We start from the raw sequence: 22,412 nt of genomic DNA, 5'->3' as shown, positions 1-22,412 counted from the left end.
AGGCTAAATCTCCCTGATGCGGTCCTTAAGGACATGTTCAATATTAGTTTGGATGACCCTCTGCCGCAGTGGGAGATGGAGCTGGTGAGGAGGTTACATTTTTGGAATTTCACCAATTACCTGTATCTGCGTAAGAATGGGCAGATTCGATTACCTCCAGCACCCGCTCCAGCCCATCATTCCACTCCAGAGCCCACTCCAGTCCATCAGTCTGCTCAAGTCTGTGGATCCTCTTTTAGCCTGTGAGCCCGCTCCAGCCAGTGAGTCCGCTCTAGAGCCCGCTTCAGCCAGTGAGTCCGCTCCAGCCAGTGAGTTCGCTCCAGAGCCCACAGAGGAGGTGGGCTTAGAGTCACCGTCTCATCCACGGAAGCGGAGAGGAGAAGGAAGACTTCCTCCATCCCTCAAGGCCTGGAGGCCTTTTCAGAGTCTGCTTCAGCCCCGCATGCGCTTCCTGTCAGTCCCGTCATGGCCAGAAGGACTGTTCTCACATTCTATGTTCTGGCTGTCTTGCGGGCCTGGAGGATTCATTCCAGTTCCTTGGATCATGGACCAGACTGCCAGCCTGAGCCCGCTGCCGTCCCGGAACAGCCCCAGGCCGCTGCCGTCCCGGAGCAGCCCGAGCCCGCTGTCGTCCCGGAGCAGCCCGAGCCTGCTGTCGCCCCGGAGCAGCCCGCTCTCCCTGTCAGTCCTGTCAGGGCCAAGAGGGCGGTCTTAACCTTCTACGTTTTGGCGTTCTTACGTGCCTGGAGGATACACTCAAGTTTTGTTTACTCTGGACCAGTCTGCCAACCCGAGGCCACTGCCCTCTCAGAGCAGCCTGCTGCCGTCCCAGAGCAACCTGTTGCCGTCTCAGAGCTGCCCGCCCACGGAGGCCATCACCAAGCAGCCAGCTCTCCATGATATGGTCTCTGAGCTCCCTTCGTCTGCCTTGCTGCCGCCCAGGCCGTCTGCCCTGCCGCTGAAGCCTATCTGGTCAGTTCCTCCAGCGCCGCCCTGGCAATCAGCCAGGACTCCATATCTGCTGGAACCCGCCTAGTCTGTTCCTCCAGCACCGCCCTGGCACTCAGCCAGGACCCCGACCTTCATGGAGCGCCCGTGGTCTGTTCCTCCGGCTCCCTCCGGCCTTCGGTCAGGGACTGTGGACCTGGCCCACCATCCCTCCCCCTGGTCCTCCTCCAGTCCACCTCCCTCTTGAGAGTTTTGTTTTTTGTTTTTGTCTTTTGGAGCATCTGGTAGCCACTCCATAGTGAGGGGGTACTGTCATGATCATTACTGGGAGTGGCCAGGTATTTGAAGCTGCTGGTGTCTCTGGAGTCTCAAGTAGCTCTCCATGCAGGCTGGCAGTTGTGCGTAAAGATGTATTTTAGTCACCACTAACCAAACCTCACAAAGAAAAACATTTACAGTGGGTGTAGAAATACATTGTAGAAATACAATACAAAAAAAAGTTTTATTGCTGTGGTGTTTTTTTGCAGCATGGGATAGTGCATAGTGCATTGTATTTCAGAAGGCACTATCCTACTTTTTATACCATAGCTGAAAATGGCCAATTATGAACTCCACATATCTTGCAAAAGTCATTTTAATACCCTCAGAGACCCTAAAGGGACCTTCTATCTTACTTCCCAATATTCCAGCCCAAATCATCACCCACTAGCTCCTTGCTGACATCGCAGTCTTGTTGGAACATGGTGGCCATTCACCAACAATCCAGGAATCCATCCATATAGACCATCGATTGTAGAACGGCATTAGTCAGTGAATAAAACTATTTAAAGCTGCTGTCTGCGATTTTTCCTCTTTGTCGCCATCTCTTGTTTAAAACCTGCAATTGCAGTCATATGTGGAACAGTTATCTGTACATGCGTTGTGCTTCGGCACAGCTCGTCGGCGTGGATGAATCTAATGGTTGCTGCCAGTCACCGCATCGGTGGATACTGTACTTCAGAATCACAGATTCTACGTCTTGAAAGTATGACCAATATAAGAATTGTCACTGGAAAATATCATCTGAACAAGTAAGTAACATGTCTGCCACTTTTGTTCTGACCAACTGAGGGGAAAAGCATTAGGCCTACAATAAATCATGCTGTCAATGATGATTAAATCTAACGATTGCTTAGTTTGGATCATGCCAAACCGTGCAAATTATTATTACTGTTATATTGTTCTCAAATTGTTAATGTTAACAACATCAGCATTGCGTGACTATGTGTAGCTATATTAGCGTTACCTGTAGATTTCAATTTCTGTGCCACTCCACAGTGTAACGAAATGTGTAGCGGTTATTAATCAATTTATGGATGAAATATGAATTAGAGTTATTCTCTGGCCATGAAAATAACTTATAGCATCAAAGCATAAAGCTATCGAAAAACGTTAAAGTGACTTGGTTTTCAGCTGAAAGAACAAACAGAACAATCGAGCGTGAATAACGTTTTAATATATGCAAACTACGGATACAGAGGTTATACGTCTAAATATATATACAAGAATATACACACCTATGTACAAGAGTGGAAATAGAGAAGGAAAGAGAGAAGGCAAGTAGCAAACTCACAACCAGTCCTAAGCCAGCACGGAAATCAGTTTCATCATCTAAGGTTGAGAAACGGCAGTATACTTGCATTGGTTGCGTGTGTCGAATTTCAGGTTAGCGCTGGTACAGTTCGTTGGTTTCCTCCGTTCCGCGGGAGGGTTTAAACTGAGGACTTGAGAGTGAGTTTCGCTGGAAGATGGCGGTCCCGAGGCTGAGCGCGGATTGGGTGCTCCTCTTGAAGTCACCAAAGTGAGGAAGTTGCAGTTTTCTGTTTACTCTCACAGGTCCACAAATCTGCTGAAAGTCACAGTCGTCCGGAGCCGAGTTAGTGATTAACAAACAAAGTTCATCAGGTTAAAAGCGTTCTGAAAACTCCAAAGTTTATTGACTCTGAACGGATCCATCCAGACGTTACAACAGTCCAAAGTCTTTTGCTTTTTGACTACGGCTGAATCTCCAGTTGTCACTGATGATTGTCATTTTGGATCTTTCTGGGTTACAATCCGCCATCAAAATTATAAGTTTAATTATTTAAGCTGCTGTTTGAAAAGGCTATAAATGATCTGCTACAAGCAGCGTCCTCACATGATAAAACTGACTAGCCTGGACGGACTCCTTCTTCCTTTCTGTTTACGGACGTGACGTAAAGACGCACAGAGGAACTGCTGTGGAAACTGCACGGAAATCCGCCATGTCATTCTTATTATAAAACATTATTACAAACGTACCGTTGTGAATCGAGACAAGATTATTAGATAGTTTTGAACACTGGCTGGTTATGTACTTGCTCAAAAATTTATTTTGGATCATCTCTGCTGATACTTCAGGGCTGCGTTGTGGTCGTGTCAAAGCGCAGGTCAAGGCGCAGGTCCTTGGTCTCAGCGGCCCGGCCCGGATCCAGTTGACTATGGTAAACCTCGGGATAAACAGAAAGACTAATATTAGCGTAGATGCCCTTCTTTTTCTGATGTAATGAGTACATCTGGTGTTATAGGAAGTGTTCCCGGATCCGGCTGACCTAATTTATGCAGCCTAATAATCCTTTAATGGATTTGAAAATATAAATTGATAATGTGTTATGTGTATGCCAGGTTAAAGAGATGTGTTTTTAGTTTAGATTTAATCTGACAGAGTGTGTCTGCATCCCGAACAATGCTAGGAAGATTGTTCCAGAGTTTGGGTGCCAAATAGGAGAAGGATCTACCGCATGCGGTTGATTTTGATATTCTAGGTGTTATCAGCTGGCCTGAATTCTGAGATCGCAATAAACGTGAAGGACTATAATGGATTAAGAGCTCACTCAGGTACTGGGGTCTAAACCATTTAGTGCTTTGTAAGTAACTAGCAAGGTTTTAAAATCTATACAATAGTTAACAGGAAGCCAGTGCAGTGATGACAGAACTGGGCTAATATGGTCATACTTCCTAGTTCTATGAAGAACTGTAGCTGCTGCATTTTGTACGAGCTGTAGTTTATTTATCAAGTGGGAGGAACAACCACCCAGTAGAGGGTTACAGTAATCTAGCCTTGAGGTCATGAACGCATGAACTAACTCTTCTGCATTTTTCATTGAGAGCATATGTCATAGTTTAGATGTATTTTTAAGATGTAAGAATGCGGTTTTGCAGATGCTAGTAATATGTCCTTCAAATGAAAGATTGGTATCAAAGAGCACACCCAGGTTCCTAACTGACGACGAAGACTTAACAGAGCAGCCATCAAGTGTTAGATAATATTCTAGGTTACTGCGTGAAGTATTTTTTGGTCCAAAAATTAGAATCTCTGTTTTTTTCTGAATTTAGTAGTAGGAAATTACTGGTCATCCAGTCTTTTATATCAGCTATACATTCTGTTAATTTAGCGAATTGGTAAGTTTCGTCAGGGCGTGAAGAAATATAGAGCTGAGTATCATCAGTGTAACAATGAAAACTGACGCCATGCTTCCTAATGATATCTCCCAAGGGTAGCATGTACAGAGTGAAAAGCAAAGGTCTTAGTACTGAGCCTTGCAGTACTCCATATTTAACTTGTGATTGATATGACATCTCATCGTTTACTACTACAAACTGATAAGGGTCAGATAAGTATGATTTGAACCATTTAAATGCAATTCCACTAATGCCAACATAGTTTTCGAGTCTATTTAGAAGAATATTGTGATCAATAGTGTCAAATGCAGCACTAAGATCCAGTAAAACTAATAGAGAGATACAACCACGATCTGATGATAAGAACAAATCATTAGTAACTCTAATGAGAGCAGTCTCAGTACTATGGTACGGTCTAAATCCTGACTGGAAATCCTCACAGATACTATTTTTTCTAAAAAGGAACATAGTTTTGATGAAACTGCCTTTTCTAGTATTTTTGATAGAAAAGTGAGATTTGAAATCGGCCTGTAATTGACTTATTCTCTAAGATCAAGTTTTTTAATAGGAGGTTTAATAACAGCCAGCTTAAAAGTTTTTGGCACGTATCCTAGTTGATAAAGATGAATTAACAATATTAAGAAGAGGATCTATGACCTCCGGAAGCATCTCTTTCAATAGCTTAGTCGGTATAGGGTCTAACTTACATGTTGTTGATTTTGATGATTTAACAAGTTTAGACAATTCTTCCTCTGCTAAAGCAGAAAATGAATTTAATTTTTCTTCAGGGACACTACAATACACTGTCTGACACAATACTGTAGTAGACGGTTGCATGGTTATAATTTTTTCTCTAATAATATCAATCTTGCAAGTAAAGAAGTTCATAAAGTCATTACTGCTATGCTCTTTGGAAACATCAGAAGTTGAAGCTTTATTTTTTTGTTAATTTAGCCACTGTAACAAATAAATACCTAGGGTTGTGTTTATTTTCTTCTAAAAGTTTTGAAAAATAGGCAGATCTAGCAGTTTTTAAGGCCTTTCTGTACTCAATCATTTTCTCTCTCCACAAAATGCAAAATACTTCTAGTTTTGTTTTCTTCCAGCTGCGCTCTATTTTTCGAGCTGCTGTTTTTAGGGTCAGAGTGTGCTCATTGTACCATGGCGTTAGATTAATTTCCTTAATCTTTTTTAAACGCAAGGGAGCAACTGAGTCTAATGTGCTGGAAAAGACAGAGGCAATAGTTTCTGTTGCAACATCGAGGTCTTCTAAGCTGTCTGGTATGCTAAGGTGACGAAACTGATTAAGAAGATTATAAAGCGATCTTTAGTGGTAGAAGTGATGGTTCTACCATATTTATGGCAGGGAGGCAGTTTAGCCTCTTTGACTAAATGTAGTATACACGAGACTACATAATGATCTGAGATGTCGTCACTCTGCTGCAGAATTTCAACGGCATCAATATCGATTCCATGTGACAATATTAGATCTAAAGTATGATTACAACAATGAGTGGGTCCTGACACGTGTTGTCTAACACCAATAGAGTTTAGAATGTCTGTAAATGCCAATCCCAATGAGTTTTTTTTATTATTTACATGGATATTAAAATCACCAACAACAAGGACTTTATCTGCAGCTAGTACTTATTCTGATAGAAAATCAGCAAATTCTTTGATAAAGTCTGTATGGTGTCCTGGTGGCCTGTATACAATAGCCAGCCCAAATGTCAACTTACATAATGTTACGTAAAGCACCATCACTTCGAAGGAGTTATATTTGAAAGACTTCTGGCTGATACTGTAAATATTACTATAAATTACAGTGTGGCGAGGGGGGCGTGGTTTAGTGGGGACTGCAACAGGGAGCGAGCGTCTGGGGAGGCGCGGTGATTGAAAGGGTTGAATGTAAATCACGAACACCTGTTTCTCGTTCCAGTAATTGGCATGGAGACAGGATAAAACACAAGGAGAAGCAGGAACGGTGGAGAGAGAGAGTCTGCTGACAGTCATTGAATGAGCCGTGCTCGTTGGTTGGAGTGAAGCCCGTCCTTGGATGTGTAAAAAGACTGTCAGCAGCTAAAGCTGATCCCTGTCCTCTTCCTTCCCACTACACAAGAACCTTACCACACTGGTGCCGAAACCCGGGAGGGAAGACGGAAGCCGCTGCCATGCAGGCATCCCCCGCCGCTGGAAAGCTGTTTGCGGACATCATCGCATCCCTCGCGGCCCTTCATCAAGAACAACATCGGGCCCTGCTGGATCTCCGAAATGATCAGGAGCGCCGATTCGAGGCGATCGTCCAGGGCCAGCAGGAGGACCGCGAGAGGTTCCGGAGCTGGATAGACCGGGAGGTTCCCGCGGAGACCAGCGCGGCAGCTGCTGGCCTCTTCCAGCTGCCACTGCAGAAGATGGGCCCGCAAGATGACCCGGAGGCCTTCCTGGACCTATTTGAAAAGGCTGCTGAGGTGTCAGTTTGGCCCCGGGACCAGTGGCCCATGCGGCTCGTCCCGCTGCTCTCGGGCGAATCGCAGGTGGCAGCGCAGCAGCTGCCCATCCAGAACCTCCTGGTCTTCAACGATCTCAAGAGGGCCATCCTGCAGCGGGTCGGCCGCTTCCCCGAGCAGCACGGTCAGCGGTTCCGGTCTCTGGACCTAGGGGGCGGGGTGGAACGGATTATCGGCCGTTCGTGGCACCGAGAGCCCAGGGGGGCGGGACTGGCCACCGCCGGGCTGGACCCCACGCCTGCTTCTCCCCTCTCTCCACGCCAATCATCCGGCCCGTTCTCCGCCACTGGAGTGGCGGGCAGGTCTGGGCAGGTCTGGGCCAGCCTGTTGGCGTTGTGGGGACCCGGATCACTTCATAGACTGGTGTCCAGTGATGGAGGTGGAGACATTGATCCGGGTCCCAGACGACCTGCAGGTTGCCCCCGGTCAAGCTGGACAGTACCAGATACCAGTGAGTATCAAGGGGGGTACATATCAGGCTTTGGTGGACTCAGGTTGTAACCAAACCTCCGTGCATCAAAGCCTGATTTCATCCGGGGCATTGGATACAGGCCGCATGGTTAGGGTACGGTGTGTGCACGGGGATATCGCAAGTTATCCGTTGGTGTCAGTCAGGATTCTATTTAGGGGACAAAAGCATAGTGTGGAGGTGGCAGTTAATCCGCACCTCCGGCTCCCAATAATTTTGGGGACGAATTGGCCCGCATTTAATAAATTATTGGGACATTTATGTTCGGGTGCCTCTTGGAGTAGATGCTCGCGAGGAAAGGAAGTGCGAGTGCAGGCGGGGGAGACTGATCAGTATTAGCCAGTACTTTTAAATTTGCTTTGATGTCAGGTGCTCTGGCTCCTGGCAAACATGTGACTATGGTGGCTGGTGTCTCTATTTTCTCGTTCCGTGTAATAGAATCGCCAATAACTAGGGCACTTTCAACAGGATTCTCAGTGGGTGCCTCACTGAGTGGGGAGAACCTGTTTGATGTTCTTATTGGAACGGAAGAGTGGTGTTTTCCGCGGCTAGGCCGCCTCACCATTACCCAAGTGCCCTGCTGCTCTACAGCCGGAACTGAACAATGTACAAAGTTCACTAAGCTAGTCGCATCCAAAACAGTATCCGAAGCCCCTGCATTCTTACTATCCTCGATGCGTGTCTCTAATTCTGAGATTCTCTCTGTCAGCCTGACTATTTCCCTACATTTATGACATGTAAATCCCTCGTCGCTGACAGAGAGAGCTATACTAAACATGTGACAGATGGAACAGGAAACAATTCTGGGAGAGGATGACATGACTCACCGTGTTTGAGACTGATCCGATCCGAGTTACTACAGCTGTTTGATGAATGTGTTGAAAGAGGAGCGCGCGAGACTGTTGACAAGTTAACAAGCTAGCAAGATGCAAACACGTTGTAACAGCGATTTAGATTCAAAGATTACAAGCTAGCGACGTCAGATTAATGTGGTAGGCAATAATAATAATATAAGCAACAATGAATAAAAGTAAGAGATTCAATAAAAGAGAAAACAAAGCTATATGGAGACATATGGAGCAGCGAGGCAGCGAGCAGAGGCAGCGAGGCAGACCCATTAACAGTCGGTGTTATGTTGAGATTTGCCTGTTCTTCGAGGGTCTTTTAAACAAATGAGATTTATATAAGAAGGAGGAAACAATGGAGTTTGAGACTCACTGTATGTCATTTCCATGTACTGAACTCTTGTTATTTGACTATGCCAAGATAAATTCAATTTTTTATTCGAGGGCACCGTTAAATTTATATAAATAAAAAAAAAATTTTTTTTTTTTACTTTTAAAACTGCATTTTCCAAAAGATGGGCAAAAATCTTACACTAAACCATGTCAAATTATCATGTTATCCCCATGAATGAAAGTTAGAAATGTGGATCTTTTATAAAGTGAATTTTACACAATAAGCTGTTTTTGGATAAAAAAAAATATTTATTTATATAAATTTAAAAGATATGACAAATCCTCCAAAAACTGCACAAATATGAAGTAAAACATTAATAAACAGAGTAAAATTACATTTTTTTTTTTTTTTTTTTTTTAAAAAAAAACAATTATTTTGTTAAAAAATTACATTTTGTTGCCTGGGGTCTGTGGAGACCCCGAAGACCCTGAGTGTGACCTTTTTTTTACACTAACATAAAAACAAGATATCACTCCAATTTTTTTATTTTTATTTGTAGATCTAGAAAGTGTTAACAACTGTACAAAGTTTCATGTCATTTGGACAAAGAGAACTTTTTTTTTTTTAATTTGAGCAAACATCGTTTGGGGTCTGTGCAGACCCCAAAGACCCTATAAGGGTTAAACCAGGTACTGGTAGCTTTGGCACTGTGTGCAGGTGCCAAGTCCTGTTGGAAAATAAAATCTGCATCTCCATAAAGTTGGTCAGCAGCAGGAAGCATGAAGTACTCTAAAACTTCCTGGTATACGGCTGCGTTGACCTTGGACCTCAGAAAACACAGTGGACCAACAGATGACATGGCACCCCAAACCATCACTGACTGTGGAAACTTTACACTGGACCTCAAGCAACATGGATTGTGTGCCTCTTCTCTCTTCCTCCAGACTCTGGGACCCTGATTTCCAAAGGAAATGCAACATTTACTTTCATCAGAGAACATAACTTTGGACCACTCAGCAGCAGTCCAGTCCTTTTTGTCTTGCATATGTCTGTGCGTAGTGGTTCTTGAAGCACTGACTCCAGCTGCTGTCCACTCTTTGTGAATCTCCCCCATATTTTTTAATGTGTTTTGTTTCACAATCCTCTCCAGGGTGTGGTTATCCCTATTGCTTGTAGACTTTTTTATACCACATCTTTTCCTTCCCTTCGCCTCTTTATTAATGTGCTTGGACACACAGAGCTCTGCGAACAGCCAGCCTCTTTTGCAATGACCTTTTGTGTCTTGCCCTCCTTGTGCAAGGTGTCAATGGTCGTCTTTTGGACAACTATCAAGTCAGCAGTCTTCCCCATAATTGTGTAGCCTACAGAACTAGACTGAGAGACCATTTAAAGGCCTTTGCAGGTGTTTTGAGTTAATTGGCTGATTACAGTGTGGCACCAGGTGTCTTCAATATTGAACCTTTTCACAATATTGAGATACTGAATTTGGGAATTTCCTTAGTTGTCAGTTATAATCAATCAATCAATCAATCAATCAATCAATCAATCAATCAATTTTAATTTATAGAGCACCTTACAACAGCCATAAGGAGCACTAGGTGCTTTCCAGTAAAAACAAGACAATAAAATAATGTATATATAAGAAGACAATAAGAAATAAAAGAAAATAAATAAAATATAAGAACAAAATGAACATCAAATAGGAATTGAAAACAGGGACTATGTATTAAAAGCTTGTATGAATAAATAAGTTTTCAATTTCGCTTTAAAAACACTCAGCACAGTGATGGAACGTAAGTGTGCTGGAAGTGCGTTCCACAGCTTTGGTCCCTGGATGGAAAATGACCGGCCTCCGAACTTCTTGTAATTGTAATTGGGAGTGACCAGAGAGGTATGTCCAGAGGAGCGGAGAGCTCTGGCTGGTTGGTAGACCTTTATTAATTCGGCAAGGTAGGCTGGGGCCAGACCGTTGATGGCTTTAAACACAAAAAGAAGGACCTTATACTCCACCCTAAACCGCACCGGAAGCCAGTGAAGTGAGTGGAGTACAGGGGTGATGTGTGAGCGTTTGGAGGTATTAGAGAGAAGTCGTGCTGCAGCGTTCTGTACCATTTGGAGCCTATTGAAAAGTGATTGATTTAGTCCAGTGTAGAGAGCATTACAGTAGTCAATCCTCGAGCTGATGAAGGCATGTATAGCTTTTTCAAGGTCAGCTTGGGACAAAAATGATTTGACCTTGCTGAGTAGTCTTAGCTGGTAAAAACTTGCCTTCACTACTACACTGACCTGCTTATCGAAGTGCATACTTTTGTCAAAGATAACACCCAGGTTACGCACGATAGGTGAAAACTGAGGTGTTAGAGGACCAAAACTAGGAGAAATGTTAGGTGAATCTGGACTAAACAGGATATACTCAGTCTTATCTTCATTCAAATGAAGGAAATTCTGGAAAAGCCACTGTTTGATATCCTGAAGGCAATTATAGAGCGGGTCCATTGCAGAACAATTACTCAGAATCACAGGAAGATAGATCTGGAGGTCGTCAGCATAGAAATGAAATTGAACATTGTGATTGGAGATGATTTGACCAAGTGGCAGCATATAGAGTGAGAACAGAGTAGGCCCAAGAATAGATCCTTGAGGCACACCTGATGGCAGAGAAGCAACCGAGGAAGAATAATCATTGAGCATTACTGAGAAAGTTCTGTTAGTGAGGTATGATGAGAACCAATTTAGCACCGCACCCTGCAGACCAACAGCATGTCGAAGACGAGAAATGAGGATGGCATGATCTACGGTGTCAAATGTAGCGGTTAGGTCCAGTAGCACCAAAACAACAGAGCTTTTACCATCAAGGGCTCCAAGAATATCATTATGGACCCTCAATAATGCTGATTCAGTGCTATGTCTTGACCTGAAACCAGACTGAAATGTATCACCAATGCTGTGCAGTTGAAAATGAGACTGAAGCTGTGCAAAAACAAGCTTCTCCATCAACTTAGATAGAAATGACAGGTTAGATATAGGACGGAAATTAGAAAGTATGGAGTGATCAAGGTTGGGTTTCTTGACCAGCGGTCTAAAAATAGCATGAGCAGCGGAAACAGTACCCATCCTAAAGCAGCTGTTTATGAAGGGGACAAGGATGGGGCCTATGATATCAACAGCCTCCTTCAAAATCCTGGCAGGAACAACGTCTAGAGGGCAGGTGGTGAGCTTCAACTCGTGGACAGCTTTTTTGACGTCCACCAGAGTAACTGCATCAAAGTTATCTAGCACACATTGTGCCGCAGGAGTAGCCATGACAACAACAGGGACTTGTGTAATGGTTTGCCTAACAGTCAAAACCTTGTCCAAAAAATGTTGCTTAAATGCATTGCATCTGTCCACAGATATGTCAGTCAGTGCGACAGGCACCGGATTTATAACAGAATTAATAGTGCTGAATAAAATTCCAGGGCGGTGGCTATTGCTATTAATGAGAGCAGAAAGGTACTGTCCTTTGGCTACCTTCAGAGCACTCTGATAGGTGGCTAGACTGTCTCTAAACATCTCCAGTGACACCTGCAGCCTATCCTTCTTCCATTTTCGCTCAGCCCATCTACACTGGCGCCTGAGGGCCCGAGTTGTATCATTGAGCTAGGGGTCCACTGGACCATTGGTCGACTTTACCTTGAAGGGCGCAACAGAGCAAAATCTGGGAGCAGATTGTATGGAATGAGGCGAGAAAGCGATCCGGACAAAGAGGCGATGCCAGTTCAGCAGTAGAGGCGAGGTCTGAAACAGAGAGGGCAGCAACAAAATCGTCGACTGTAGATGAGGTGATAATGCGACGGCGATGGAGGGCAGTAGATGTTGGTGCAGGTGGGACAGCACAAATGTCAAACCGTATGAGAGAATGGTCAGAGATGGGAAAATCCATGACCTCACAAGTTGACACAATCACCCCACGAGAGATAATAAGGTCAAGAGTGTGACCTTACCTATGGGTTGGACAGGAAATGGATTGAGCCAAATCTAATGAGTCTAAAAGTGCCTTAAATTCATTAGCAGGTTTATCAGAGGAGCAGCAAACATGAATGTTAAAGTCACCACAGATTAAAATATTGTCAAACTTTGATAAAAACTCTGTCAGAAACTCTGAGAACTCAATTAAAAAATCCTTATTAAATTTGGGCGGCCGGTAGATTACTGCACATAAAATCGGACAGGATAGTGTAAGCACAAGCACTTGTAGTTCGAAGCTGGAATACCCTCTAGTGGACAACTGGCGGCACTTCAGAAACTGTCTATGTATGGTAGCTATCCCCCGGCCCCTACCCGTTTGCCGAGGCGTGTTTAGATATAGGTAACCAGAGGGGAGGATTTCAGAAAAGGCACTGACGTCACCTGAAGGAAGCCAAGTTTCAGTGAGGAAAAACAAATCCAGATTGTAGGAGGAGATGACATCATTGAGGACAAATGTTTTGTTATTGAGCGATCTGGTGTTACAAAGTGCCATGCGGAACGTGGACGAGTTGACAGGCAGCGATGTCACACGAGGAATTGGATGGAGGTTTCCTTGGACACAGCCCGGGTGGATGTTTCAACACGGCGGGAACAATGAAACGGTACGCCAATGTCGGAGCCAACCGGCCGAAGCCATCTGTAGCATTCCCGCGATCTTCCAGCATTGCCAAATCCTGGTTGATCTTGACCCCTCGGAAACGAAGAGTCCAGGTGAGTCCTCAGCCTGACATGTAACCCGCCTCTCTGACCGCGTCTTCTGCGGCGCTTTCTGCCTGGTAGCAGCCAGACAGGGCGTCTCAGGAAAGGTGGAATAAATGTCAGCAATGCAGTAATCATCAAAATTAAAAGAAATAAACATTTAAAATATATCAGTCTGTGTGTAATGAATGAATATAATATACACGTTTCACTTTTTGAATGGAATTAGTTAAATAAATCAACTTTTTGATGATATTCTAATTATATGACCAGCACCTGTATATTTTGCTATACTGAGATGAGTGAAATCGACTGAATTTTTTTTTTTTTTTTCTGTATTTTTGATCAAATAAATGCAGGCTTGAAGACCATGATACTTCTTTCAAAATAATTATAAATAGTAATGTGTCCAATCTTTTAACTGGTACTGTTATTTTAAATGTATGCCTATACAATCATGTTTTCTGTCAAAAGTGGACATTATATTAACGTGATATGATCCTGTTATCAGCATGCTCACAGGGTTTTTTCTTTTTTTTTTTTTTCTTTTATCTCACAGATTTGAGAATCATAGTGACTAGATATTGGCCCACACTGGACATTCTAAATGAATAGAATGGTGACGTGTTTTTTTTTTTTTTTTTTTTCTTTTTCTTTTTTCTCCAGTACAGAAACACCAAACACCTTGGAATGCCAGGTAAGTGATGTTCACTTATATCTTTGAACGGGATTCATTTCCAGATAAAACTCTATATCAAAATGTTCCCTCATTTATTCAAAATGTGTCTCATTTATATTTTTAACTATATTCTAAATAAACTACCAAAAAAAACCTACTTTGTACTTTGATTTTTTTTAGTGTCCTCTCACATAGCCTACCTGATTGAAAGGGCTCATTATGCGGCTCTTTGTCTTCTCAGGTGTGAATCACAGCATTATTCATGAAGAGTCACGCCTCCCACATAAGTGTCTTATAAAATTTAAATCAATATATTGTTTTATATGAACAAGTAGGCAGGATAATATTTGCATCATTTTGAAGCAAAAATTCTAGTCTACAACCTACAATACCCAGAAGTCTTGTGTAAACATATTTTGTGTGTGTTTTGTGGCTGTATTTCAGTGACTTAAGTTTATTTTTTTTTCAATAACCACTCATAAAGGTTATTCTCTCAAAAATACATACATGTTGCTCACATTTTATGGTAGCCTAGTTCATGCTGAATACAGTATGAAACATTTTTCATTAATATGTGAAGTGAAGTGACATGTGGCCAAGTATGGTGACCCATACTCGGAATTTGTGCTCTGCATTTAACCCATCCAAGTACACACACACAGCAGTGAACACACACACACCGTGAACACACACCCGGAGCAGTGGGCAGCCATTGCTGCGGCGCCCGGGGAGCAGTTGAGGGTACGGTGCCTTGCTCAAGGGTCTCACCTCAGTCATGGTATTGAGGGTGGAGAGAGTACTGGATATTCACTCCCCTCACCGACAATCCCTGCCTGAGACTTGAACCCATGACCTTTGGGTTACAAGTCCGATTCTCTATCCATTAGGCCATGACTGCCCCCTGCGATATGTTTATAAACAACTGAAAAAAGCACAAATGTCAGGGCATGTCAAAACTTCTCCAGGGCCCCAAAAATCCTCAGACCCCAGAGGGTTAACTCAGTTATGTTTTTTGCAATGCTTCAGGGATTGTAGTTCTTTTCCTCACAAAAGCGGTTAAGTACACAGTCTTGTACCCTTCATTTTTTGTCTGATTTACAAAAAAAGTATTTGCTTCAAATAAACATTTCTAATGATATGATTCATATCATAGTCGATTGACTTCCGTTGCTCATAACTCTTTAACAAATACTTTTTTTAAAATCCCTGTGTGAGAAATGAATGGAAAAATACTTCTGGAAACTGCATGTCTAAAAAAGTGGATGAACACTAGTGCACTCTATTGTCATGTTGCTTACATTCAGTGCATAATTTATTCAAATTTGAATAGCAAAGTTTTTTGTTTTTCATGCTGCTATGAGGACCTGAAGACAAGAGGATCTGAAGACAACAAACAACTGTATGTCAGGGTATATATTCATATCAGAAATGGGGCACTGTAACGCTTGTTGATTCAGAAATAATGTAAAATATAAACCAAGTGCAGTTCACTGAGTTAATTAACAAAAATAAAAAGTAAATCCAAGCACAGAGAAACAAAGGCAAATTAAAGTAAATCCAAACATGGGGAGAAAATGGAATTGAAAGCGATACTTACATCAAAGACAACACCAGACACTGAACAAGGGACACACTGGGGTATAAATACACAGAGGGCTAATTGGTTAGTAGGGAACCAGGGCAGAGTTGGCAGAGCTGGAGGACACCAAGGTAGAGCAAATGGGGCAAAGGGACAAGGGCGAAGCCAATGGAGTAAGGAACCAAGATGGCAGTTTAGGGAGCCAGGGCAGAGCCTGTTATTTCAGAGATGGCCTCCTTGGCAGTGTTGGAGCAGACAGAGAGCTCAGCTATGACCTCCATTGCCATGATAGGGAATGCAGATCCCTATCATGGCAATGCAGAGGAAGCTGCAGCAGACACTGTCTCCTCAGGAGGAGCATGTGCAGCCCACACACACAAGATGGCGGTAGCTATCACAGGCAGTACAGATGACAGTGGTAGGACCTCCGGAACCACCAGACCTGTAAGCTCATTGACCACTGGAATTGAGAACACTTGATTTAGAAGCGCTGAGACCCCTTGGCTTGGGTGCAGTGAGACCACTGAACTTGGGAGCACTGAGACCACTGGGCTTGGCCTTTGGGCCACACGCACTGACACCAGAGCTGACATCACACTAGATGCCAGACTTATCTGCCCTGAGACAGATACAATAGCCAGGCTGGTACTGGCAGATGATGTCTGTGGCGGTCCTAACTCTGTGGACACCGAAGCTTGAGGTGCATGGCACCCCAAAAAAATCATTAGGCTCCTCTGCCACTCCCACAGTGATGGGAGATCCAAAAGTCCACAAAGATTCCTTAAGGATCATAACTGAACAGTTGTTATTTTAATGGTTCATTGAGTCCAGATTGATAGAAAACAATGAGAGACCTATCTGGAATGTGAGTTCCCTTTCAGTCGGTCACGTTCGACGTACGTCAGTAGTGACCGACGAATTGGGATATCGCTAGAGAGCCCCTATCAGCTTCGAGAGAACTAAAACAAGCCAATGGAATTGGCGTGCGATATTTGCATAATGCGCACCTCCCCTAACAGGTGGATATAAAAAGGGGGGCAGATGCAATCGCACTCTGTCTTTCGCTTCGGAGCCTACCTGGTGTCCTGCGGCTGTTTGAACTTCAAGCCTCTGAAGAAGTTTCGGCGCTTGTGTTGGTGTGACGACGCCTGCAGCGAGGTCACGAGTTGGAGTGAGCCGGGTGGAAACATCTACTGTTTTCCCAGCGTTCCGCTGTAATTCCACTGGTTGGTCTGCGATTTGGTCTGGTTCCTCCTGTGTTTTTCTAAACACGTCGTGACGCTCCCTGTGTGTCTCGACACAAAAGAGCTGAAGTTTCCCCTTCTAAAAGAGCTTCACAGACAGACACTGCGTCTTTTTTAAGATGTCATTCTGTCTGTGCGTTTCTGGAGGCGGTCGTTTCCTATCCTCTCTGACGGCCACGATCACTTTCTCTCATGTCTGCTTAGCGTGCTGAGACTGTGTTTGTGGGTGGTCATATTTTCTTATGGAAATATGTTCACGTCGGCGCGTTGTTTGCTCGCCTTTCTCGTAAGGGCTTGAGCGCTCAGCGCGCCGTGTGCCGTCGAATTGCCGGCTGACAGCGCGCGTTGCCACGGCAACCCTGCGCGCTGTCTGGCGCTCTAGATGCACGGTCGAGATGCACGGCTGCCTTTAATGAGGTGGAGTCCCCTCACTTATTCCCCGATCTAGTTATTTTTCTGAATCAGAAAAGTGCTACTTTGGTTAATAAGCCTGGGTGACCAGAGGATCACAGTGGGGCAATACCCGCCGAGTCATTCTCCGTGGGCCCCCCACTCCTCTAGTGCATCGCAAACATGTTGTGACTATGTTCGTGGGTGGATCATGTTTAGATACATGGCCACGTCGGTGCCCAGGGTGCCGTGTGTCGTCCAGTTGGGCGGCCACGTTCACTGTCCAACATGGCTGGTAGCTTCTGCATGTGTTGCTGGTCCTCCTTAAAATAAATATGGAGGACCTAACATCTTAGTCAGGGCTCCAGCAGAGGATCAGATGTCGACTGCTACATTGGAGAGAGTATTGTTGGGCTCTGAACATGAAGATGAGGCTGAGCGTCCCACGGTTGTGGCGTGCTCATGCCGAATCGGATTCAGACTTGGCAACCATGCTTTCCCGGGCCCCTGGGGGTGTCGTGCGACGCGTACTCGCCTTGCCCCGCCCCTGGCTTAGCCCGGATGTGCATGAAAAAACCTGGCATTTTGTGGCCTTTTTTGGCGTTAATATGGAACGCCAAGAGGGTCATAATCTGCACTACAAGTTTTTTCTCTCTCACTACCCCCTAGGGTGGGGTGGCAGTGCTACGGGTACACCACCTCTGCCCTGCATGAGTCTTGGCCCCTGGCAAGTCTGCAGTAGGTCAAAGCACTCATTGCATGTGGGTAGTTCTGAGTCGGGGTTGAGCTACGCAGGATGCAAATCAAAGCGCAGGCCCCTGGCCAGACAATGTCCACCATGGTGGTCCAGAAACACCCCTGGCGAGTCTTGCTGGGATGTGCCGTCGTCAAAGTGTGCTTTCTCGATGCGCTCATCTCACAAACTGGCCTTGAACCCAGCCCGCTCAACCCGCAGTCACCTGACTAGCGGGAGACGGTCCTGGAGATATGGCGACCTGGAGCTGACGTAAACGGTTCTTTCTCCCCCGGAGGAGGGCCGGGTGGAGAATTGGTCTGTTCCGCCGCTGGCTCTCCAGAGTCCAGCGGTACCCACTAAGAACTGTTTTCCGATCCTCTGCGTCCCAAGAGTGTGGCTGGCGATGTGCAGCGCCCCGCGTTGCTACTCCCAGCCCCCTCTCACCTCGCCAGCAGGTGTCAGTGTGTTGGTGCAGGCCGCGCCCCGTGTGCCGTCTCCCATACGCACTGCTACCTCGCAGAGTCTGATCACACTCTGGGCCGCTACCACGCCGCCCGAGTCGGGTCCCCGTACTCTGGTTCGCTGCCCCACCCCCGGTACGTCTGTGGTGCGTTTGATTCTGCTGGCTCGGTGTCTGGAGGCCTGGTTAGTGCCCCCGGCCCGTTCCGCTGGCTCATGCGTACTATCAGACTCGGCTATGCGATTCATTTCGCCCGGTGTCCTCTGGCGTCCAGGGGTGTCCACTTCACTTAGGTGTCGTTGGACATTGCACCTGTTCTTCGAGTGGAGATTGCTGTCCTCCTGGCGAGGGATACAATCGAGCCGGTCCCTCCAGCCGATTTGAAGTCAGGTTCAGCCCTACTTCATTGTACCCTAAAGGGCGGTGGGCTATGGCCAATCCTGGATCTGCGCGTCTTGAACCGGTACCTTCAGGCTGCCGTTGAACGTGCTAATGCAGAAGCGCATTTTCGAGTGCGTCCGTCCTGGGGTTTGGTTTGCAGCATTCGACCTGAAGGATGCATACTTTCATGTCTCGATTCTGCGCTCGGGTCGAGCATGTCAGTACAAACTCCTACCCTTCGGGCTGGCCCTGTCGCTCCACGCCTCACACGGTTGCGGAGGTGGCCATTGTTCCCCTCAAGGAACAGGGCGTTCGCATTCTCGACTGCCTCGACGACTGGTTGTTCCTGGCCAGCTCGCGAAGCAGTTGTGCGTACACAGGGAGATGGTTTAGCTCACCTCAGCCTGTTGGGTCTTTGGGTCAGCTGGGACAAGAGCAAACTCGCCCCCGGGCAGAGGATCTCTTTTCTCAGTCTTGAGCTAGACTCGGTCGCCTGGATTGTGCGCCTCTCTGAGGAGCGCGTCCAGTCGGTGTTGAACTGCCTGAGTTCGCTCAAGCGCAGGATGGCGGCCCCACTGAAAGACTTCAGAGGCTCCTGGGGCATGTGGCATCTGCAGCCGCGTTTCGCCGCTCAGGTTGCTCCATATGAGGCCGCTTCAACACCGGCTCCGCGACTGGGTCCCGAGATGGCCATGGCAGCGCAGCACGCTCAGTGTCCTCGTGACACGGAGCTGCCGCCCTACCCTCATCCGGTGGTCGGACCCTTTGTTCCTGCGGGCGGGAGTACCCCTTGGACGCTGTGGTCCACACAGATGCCTCTACCACCGGATGGGGGGCCATGTACAACGGGCATGCGGTTCGGGTCTTGGACGGGGCCTCGACTGCATTGGCATATCAATTGCCTCGAGTTGCTAGCAGTATGTCTTGCACTGGGCCGCTTCAAGGAGCTGCTGTCAGACAAGCACGTACTGGTCCGCTCGGACAAGCACGGCGACCGTTGCGTACATCAACCATCAGACTGGTCTACGCTCCCGCAACTCGCCTGCCATCTCTTGCTATGGAGTCAGAAGCATCTGAGGTCGCTTCAGGCCACTCATGTCCCAGGTGTGCTTAACCGTGCAGCCTACGAGCTCTTACGGCAGCCTCCACTTGCGGGCAAGTGGCATCTCCATCCCCAGGCGGTCCAGCTGATCTGGCACTACTTCAGCGAGGCCCAGGTAGTCCTGTTGCCTCCCCAGGAACTGCCCTCGGCTAGTGGTTTTCCCTGACCGGCGAGTCGCTCGGCACGGATACCCTGGCACTCAGCTGGCCCCGGGGCCTACGCAATATGCGTTTTTCCCCAGTGAGCCTTCTTGCACAGCTCCTGTGCTAGGTCAGGGAGGATGAGGAGCAGGTCTTGTTAGTGGCTCCATATTGGTCACTCGGACCCGGGTTTCGGACCTAATGCTCCTCACGACAGCCCCTCCTTGGCCGATTCCTCTGAGGAAGGACCTCCTGACTCAGAGATGGGGCTTCCTATGGCACCCGCGTCCCGACCTGTGGAACCTCCACGTGTGGTCCCTGGACGGGATGCGGAGGTTCTGGGTGATCTCCCGCAGGCGGTCGTAGACACCATCACTTCCGCTAGAGCTCTTTCACGAGGAGCCTCTATGCGTTGAAGTCGAACCTATTCGTTGAATGGTGCTCCTCTCGCAAGACGAGAGGACCCCCGATCATGCTCTGTCAGATCTGTGCTTTCCTTCCTGCAAGAGGGCTTGGAGCGAAGGCTGTCTCCCTCCACCCTCAAGGTGTATGTTGCCGCTTCGCTGCACATCTCCATGCAGTTGATGGCAATCCCTGGGGAAACACTGTCTGATCATCAGGTTCCTGAGGGGGGGCGAGGGGACTGATTCCTCCTTGCCCACCCTCCTTACCCTCTAGGGATCTCACCTTAGTTCTTAGCTAACTTCGGCGTCATCCCTTGAGCCTTTGCAATTAGTCGAGTTAAAAGTACTGTCTCTTAGACCGTCCTCCTGGTTGCATTGGCCTCATGTTAAGAGGGTAGGGGACCTGCACGCATTTTCGGTCGACGAATCGTGCCTGGAATTTGGGCCTGGGGTTTCTCACGTCTTCCTGAGACCCCGGCCTGGATATGTGCCCAAGGTTCCTACCACTCCCTTCAGAGATCAGGTAGTGAACCTGCAAGCGCTGCCTTCGGAGGAGGCAGACCCAGCCCTAGCTTCGCTCTGTCCAGTTCGCGCCCTGCGTGTTTACGTGGATAGAACTTGAAGCTTAGGACCTCAGATCAGCTCTTTGTCTGTTACGGAGACCAGCAGAAGGGAAAGGCTGTCTCCAAGCAGAGGATGGCCCACTGGTTAGTGGATGCCATCGCCCTGGCTTATGTTCCCAGGGCGTGCCTTGCCCGTTCGGGTTGAGAGCCCTCTCCACCAGAGGAGTGGCCTCTTCCTGGGCGCTGGCTCATGGCGCCTCGCTGACAGATTGTAGAGCTGTGGGCTGGGCGACACCCAACACGTTTGCTAGGGTTTTTAGCTTATGTGTAAGCTGGTTCTTCCCGTGTACTCGCTTCCACCAGCCGGTAGACGCGTTGAACCTGTGCTCGTGTCGGCTTGCAATGCCACTCCCGCCCCCTGGGCAGGATATGTGCATCTGTTGACTCCAGTCGTGTTCCCCGTTCGGTGAACCCTGTCGAGTTCCTCCACCTCCACCTTCGGCTCGGGCATTGCGGAGTGTCTGATGCCAGACCAACATCCATCTTCGATGTTGTCTGTTGGTTGGGTTCCATATGTTGCAATCCCTCTACGTGAGTGATTCCATATGTGTATTGTCCACGGTTACTCCCTACGGTGAGCCCGTGTCTTTCCCTTAGCAGAGCTTCTGCTTTCTCCTGTCAGATGAGTCTCCCCCTACTCAGGTGGAGCCATCCCAGGGACTCATATGCGTTCTGCCCTGTGGGCCAGTCCATATGTTTTCCATGTAAATTCCTTCCCCTCTGGGTAGGTAGTGGTTTCCGCAGCGTTCCTTACGGGTTCGCTTCCCCAGTGTAGTCTAGTTTACTTAGTGGGTATATCGGAACAGCAGTAGACTTCCCGGCGTAAGCTCGCCCCCTTCTCCGTCCCCTTGGTGCGACGGGCGGCTAGAGCCTGCGCTGGGCACTGGAAGGGGTTTCGTAACTGTGGCGTTTTAGTTGGGATCCCAATTCGTCGGTCACTACTGACGTACGTCGAACGTGACCGACTGAAAGGGAACGTCTCGGTTACGTATGTAACCCTCGTTCCCTGAAGGAGGGAACGGAGACGTACGTCCCGTCGCCACAGTTTCTGTACCCTCGCTGCAGTGCGGACACCGGTTGTCTCCTCAGCGAAAAACAGAGTGCGATTGCATCTGCCCCCCTTTTTATATCCACCTGTTAGGGGAGGTGCGCATTATGCAAATATCGCACGCCAATTCCATTGGCTTGTTTTAGTTCTCTCGAAGCTGATAGGGGCTCTCTAGCGATATCCCAATTCGTCGGTCACTACTGACGTACGTCTCCGTTCCCTCCTTCAGGGAACAAGGGTTACATACGTAACCGAGACGTTTGGTGTGCAATTCCTGGGTATGATCCTTGAGGGAGCGGTCACCTTGACAAATAAGGGGGAGAACTACTCCCGCAGATACTGCTGGATCCATAGTGA

General features: G+C 46.9%; 1 protein-coding gene across 2 annotated transcripts in view; it reads right to left on the bottom strand.

Moving 5' to 3' along the window:
- LOC137031650 (radixin) overlaps positions 1-22,412 on the bottom strand; it is a 572,796-nt gene that overhangs the window by 39,674 nt on the left and 510,710 nt on the right. The window lies entirely within an intron of this gene.

The sequence above is a fragment of the Chanodichthys erythropterus genome, chromosome 12 (assembly GCF_024489055.1).
Source record: "Chanodichthys erythropterus isolate Z2021 chromosome 12, ASM2448905v1, whole genome shotgun sequence".
Taxonomy (NCBI): Eukaryota; Metazoa; Chordata; class Actinopteri; order Cypriniformes; family Xenocyprididae; genus Chanodichthys; species Chanodichthys erythropterus.
Note: the sequence above shows the minus strand (reverse complement) of the source record. Positions and strands in the feature narration are given on the sequence as shown.